This window comes from Apium graveolens, chromosome 5 (genome assembly GCF_009905375.1).
Source record: "Apium graveolens cultivar Ventura chromosome 5, ASM990537v1, whole genome shotgun sequence".
Classification (NCBI taxonomy): Eukaryota; Viridiplantae; Streptophyta; class Magnoliopsida; order Apiales; family Apiaceae; genus Apium; species Apium graveolens.
This window is the reverse complement of record NC_133651.1, coordinates 223,767,641-223,773,484: the sequence shown is the minus strand read 5'-3', so window position 1 is coordinate 223,773,484 and position 5,844 is coordinate 223,767,641. Positions and strand designations below refer to the sequence as shown.

General features: G+C 35.0%; 1 long non-coding RNA gene across 1 annotated transcript; it reads right to left on the bottom strand.

Moving 5' to 3' along the window:
• Nucleotides 1-359: 359 nt before the first annotated feature.
• On the bottom strand, nt 360-2,610 carry LOC141661717 (uncharacterized). Its single transcript, XR_012550097.1, has 4 exons — nt 2,417-2,610; nt 2,153-2,285; nt 1,293-2,069; nt 360-1,191 (listed from the first exon to the last, which is right to left on the bottom strand). It is a non-coding gene; the product is annotated as an uncharacterized LOC141661717 (long non-coding RNA).
• Between the last annotated feature and the right edge of the window lie 3,234 nt (nt 2,611-5,844).

Here is a 5,844-nt window from a genome sequence, read left to right as displayed (position 1 = left end):
ACCACAGGTCTGTTGCAACACACCTTACCCTTTAGTAACACCAAAAATATATTAGAATAGACTTTTTATAACACCATATTTGCTATTGTAACACTCAATTCAATCTTTTGGTAATATTTTTATATCTTATTGTAACATTTTTTTAACACTCTCGTATTTTTTTTACGGTAAATGAGGTCTAAGCCTCGTAAAATATATAAAAGAGAAAGAATTTACACGAGTCACTTCTCAAAATTTCTCTTAGAACATGCTCTAAGAAAAAAAAGAGAAAAAACAAAAAACAAAAATAAATTACATCAAAAATCAAACCTAACTTAAAATAAGAAAGGCAAAGTTAAAAGACTAACCAAAAAGCCCACTAGAAATTAATATAAACACTAATTCATTTATTTTTGTCATTGCACTTCACAACGACACATTAATACAAACAGGTTAAGCATAAAGTCCCATTCCAACAACCTAGAAAGGCACCTCACGGCATAGAGTGGCACCAGTCCCACAGAAAAAAGCCTTTAGACAATCTTGCTTCCAAGTACCAAAAATAGCCTCTCATACATTGTCAAATATGCCAGCCTACAACCGTTGTTTAAGAACCTCACACGGTATCCACACTGCTGTCCCTAGGAAAGTGCTACAAAATGATGCTGCAGATTGAACCTGAATAGGATGCCAAACATATATAGATCTCTAAGCACATCTTATCTTTTGAACATACTAAAATTAATGTGAAAATTAATACAGAACACAGACCCTAATATGACAGACTAAGAGTGATAGTAACATGTAAGAGTCTACATATCTATGCAAATGATAACATTCAGTTTCTAGAGTATTGATACGTGTGATAGTTAAAGTGTTATTACTAAGCAAGATTCTCTACAGAAATGATTGCAAAATCAGTTGAACATAGACCCAAATGAGGGATTAAGTATTTTTCGGTAATCCAGATTGATAGATATTCCATATTAAGTGGATAAACGATTTATGTCCCATTATTAGGTTAATGTGAAAGTCTTAAGAGTGAACACACACAATGAAATTATATGCATTGTTCCCTTGTATAACCAGGACTGTTTTAAAAACATAGCAAGTCAATAATATTTGATTGTACTTGTATGTCAGGAAGTGTTGGAGCAAATTTTATCAACACGAGTTTAATTGCTTCATAAAATCCCAGTTCGCAGTCCATGGCTGTAAATATCAAACAAAAACAATAATTTAAAAAGGATAAAAAATGGAACTGAAATAATAAAATAGATATGCTTTGGACAGCAAAAGATGATAGAAATCACCTTGAAAATTGACCAAGAACTGCTGGTATGGAGCCTATATATAATCCATGGATTATAATTTTCATAACCAACAACTCAGCTATAGTATTAAAAACATTCATTTTTATCAGACAAAGGCACCCCTCATGTATCCCAAGTCTCCGAAATGTACATCTTGAATCAAAAATCCCATTAGGCACTGCTAATCTCGAGAACACCTTGTTAGTTATATTAAATGCTACGATATGCAACGAATGATAATCATTATTAGCAGCTAACTAATAGATAGACCCTGCAACTAAAAGTCCTGCAGCATGCTGATCATTATTTGTAAAATCAGACGTGACAGAACATTGTGAAGAAATACCACGCTACTTTATATAGAGACCAGTAAAAATCTACTGCTGGATATGTGATTATCACATATATCCCTACTTGAAGGAATATATAAGGAATTTCAATGATCACCTGCCACATAAGGATATAAAATAGATATGATCGCATGTTAACATCTGAGGTTCAATTAACATTAAAGAGAACAACTTAACAAAAAAACATCAAAGAGAATATGACTTGGAAATTCTGGAACAATATGATGTATACTTTTAAAGATTCATATAATTTACCCGTGCAAAGGAATAAATCCATGCATAGTACATTCCAGCAAACCTTTCTCTGTATACAACATTGCGCTCAATAGCTATAATTGATAGTACTGATGTGCAGTTGTAGGTTCCTAAAAATTGTAGAAAAATAAACATTGATCCTAGTATGTTCAGCAGGTCCTGTTTGCCATTTCTTTGAACCAAATATCACTGTCAGCATCTCAAATGATATCACCATATGTATACTTACACACAAGGAGTAATTTAAATGCTTACATATCTTTTCCTTTTTGCATAAAATTGATGCTAATATCCCAGATGCCATTGTTATAAAAGCTAAGCGCACCAAACTATACTTGGGACTCCTCAAATATGACATATTCTATTTCCAGAGGCAAGACTTAAATATCTGCCAATTTACATACATAAAAAACTCAGTAAGTAATAAAACTATCACCAAAGAATAAAACCCACAGTCTAACACAAAATATCCGCCAAATACTAAACTCCAAACATCATTCCTTTACTTGAATAACTTACCTTCATGTGAAAGAAGCAACTTAATAGTCTGTTCAAGACCTCTTTTGGCAGCATGATGCAGCGGAGTCCCATCATGCCGACCTAAAACATTCCATCAAAAGATAATCAATTACATAAATCAGGTAGTTGGGAACCCAATTCTATCAAAGTGTTGGCAGCATTAAGAAGCTTTGGGTTCATACAACCTGAAATAAGCGGAGTCTTCCCTTCTTTATCAATCCACTGTACCAAAAACCCCCCAAATGAATAGTTAAACTATAACTAACTAAAAATTCAAAACTCGAAATAAATAAGTCACACCAAATTAAATATGAAATGAGTCCAGTTGAGATATCTGTGAATTTATGCAAACGTAAGAGTGGACAAAAGGATTGCATAATTTAACAAAAGTTGTAAAAAAATTCACCAGCATCAACAAGAGTTAATTGAAACAGGGTATAATAGATAGAAATACATACACTGGCATAAGCAGCATCAACATAAGACACGCTAATCTCAACAAAAACACCAGAACCAGGAGTAGAAATAGAATCTGTATAAATAGCAGCCGAGCCCAATATATCCACAATAACAACAGTGGTTACACCATGTACTGAATTAGATGTGTTCTTTCCATTTTCAAGAAAATCAAGAACTCAATTCTCAGTTGTGTTCTAACTATAATTGCATAAAAATGTATCTATATAAACATAAAAGAATCAAGATATAAGAAAAATAAGAAAAAGGGGCTGTTGAGTGACAGACCAGTAAACGAGGAAGGACAATCATGGAGCCATTTTTTTTGAACTCATTCCTCAAACACTCAAACTCCTTCCCTTCACTCCCTCCTTTGTACTCTGTATGATGTTGTTTACTCTGTATCATAAACAACCTTACTAGCAATCAATTGAATAAATAATCAAAAAAGAAGAAAATAGAGATAAAAAAAAGTTGAAAGTAAAATTAGGGTTTAAATAGAAATACTTGCATACAAGTTTCATCCCAATCGGGACCGAAGCGAATGACAACGAGGCGCTCTTCTTCGGAAATAAACATCAAAACAAGAAGATGAATTACTAGAACCCTAATTTCCAAGCTCTAAACTCGATTGAGAAGCGTATCGATTAATTGAGAGTATTTATTTGTGAGTGTATGTATGTTTGAGAGAGAGATAGACTATCTGATTAAACTATCTGATTTTTAAACATGAATTGAGAGAGAGAGAGGGAGAGAGAGAGAGAGAGAGACGGAGGAGAGAGTGAAAATAAGAGGGAGAGAGATAAGACTGATATTTAGATAAATTGTTGAGCGGGCTGGTTTTAGTTTTTGGCGGCCCAATATTTTGGTCAAAATTGTATATGCCGCCTAAATATTTAGTCTTATGCTAACACTTATTTTAATATCAATACTAGAACAATATATTATGTTACAATAGCAATTTGATCGTATTTATGGTAACATCGACTATCATCTGCTGCAACGTCAAAAAAAAGTGTTACCCCAGATCAAAATTTACTGATTTAAGGTAACAGTTTTGCTTGTAACACCAAAAAAAGTGTTGCTACAGGTCAAATATGGTGTAGTGATTTCAAGCTAGCCATTTTAACTCCATTTATTTATGGATTCCACTAAGAAAATGTCTTAGATCCAAACATGAAAGTTTGAGTCCTCCTAGTAAGGAACAACTTCCAACTATTAGTTTTCGAAAATTACATCAAGATCATAATCTAATTATGCCTCAAAGTTCCATTTTCTAACAATACTCATTATTAGGGGTCACAATTAGGGGTGAACAAAAATTTCCATAACCGTCCAAATTAACTGTTTCAAGTCGCTCAAACCGAAATTTTATGGTTTTGTAACGGTTTGGATAGGGTTATAGTTTTATTTTTCCAAAATCCGAAAAATAACGTTTGGTTTGGATTTATCTTTTATACCGCCCGTTATATCCAAACCATCTGAATATATTTAAATATTTTAATTATATATTTTTAGAATACATATATTACATGAATTATTAATATTTATAAGTAGTTGAATCCATATTATGTTAACCACTTGAATGTTAAATATTAAAATTAAACGATCCAGATTATTACGTAATGAATTTGTTTAATTGATAATTTATTAATTTCAAAAAAATTTATCTAGTAAATATATGCACATATTTTTCCTAACGGTTTAAACGAAAACGGCCCAACCCAAACTGTTATAATTTGGATGGTTTGGTTATATAAATAACGATTATGGTTACGATAACGGTTAAGTAAAATATAAAACCGCTAAATTTAATTTGGATGGCTATAAGCTCTAAATCTGTCCATTCCACCCGATACTCACACCTACTTACTATGTCATTAGTGCTTCCCTCTTCCATCCACAAAAGTAGTTTGTTCTCAGTTTTGTGCGTGATAACTCCTGGTGGCGGGGCCGCTCCTTCGACGCCGTTCCTGCATCCTTCGCCGCTGTGGAGGTGTAGTTGTGGTGGGGTTCATACAAAACAACACCGGAAGGGGGTTTGGGTCCCGCGGCGCATCCGGGCGTGAGAGTAAGAACTAACTTTTAGGAAAGATGAAGATATATATGAATGCAAGGTGGTTGTGTCTGTATATGAGTGTAAGAGAGTGATTAACCCCAAAATCATTCCCCTTGGATTATTTATAGTCCAAGGGTATGGTTTAGGGGTTGGTACCTTTAAATCGTAGTCGTCAGTTCTAGGAACGGAGGACACCTGACTGGAGTGGATGTGTTACACGTGTCGGGGCGGGACTGGCTGAGGAATGTTCTGAGGATCCTCTGACACGTGCCCTGATTATTCCCATGATTGATGGGTGACAGTTGTCCCTGTCATGTGCTTAGGCAAGTGCCTCAAGTGCTGGGATTTCCAAAGATTGGGCTCGCAGGACTGAGTCAGTTAGGACTAGTGGTGTGCATGACTGGATTGAGTTAGGAGTTCGGGCCTGGTCCTTGTAGGAGCTACATGTACTATCATGTGCCCCCGACTCCATTATGCAGATTTTCTGGATGGGGGAGTAAGGTTTGTTGGCTTAGAAGAATTCGAGCTTTGCTTGGCCCCCAGTCTGGATTGTGTTGAGTTCAGCCAATCTGGATTGAGGTTAGGTGTTTTTAGAAGAATTTGAGTTTTACTTGCCCCCAGTTCGGATTGTGTTGAGTTCAACCAATCAAGACTAATATTTGTTGGTTTAGAAGAATTTGACCTTTGCCTGGCCCCCAGTCCGGATTGTGTTGAGTTCAGCCAATTAGGACTAAGGTTTGTTGATTTAGAAAAATTTGAGATTTGCTTGCCCCCTAGTTCAGATCGTCTTAAGTTCAGCCAATCAGGACTAAGGTTTGTTGGCTTAGAAGAATTTGAGCTTTGCTTGCCTCCCATTCCGGATTGTGTTGAGTTTAGCTAATCCAGACTAAGGTTAGGTGTTTTTTGAAGAATT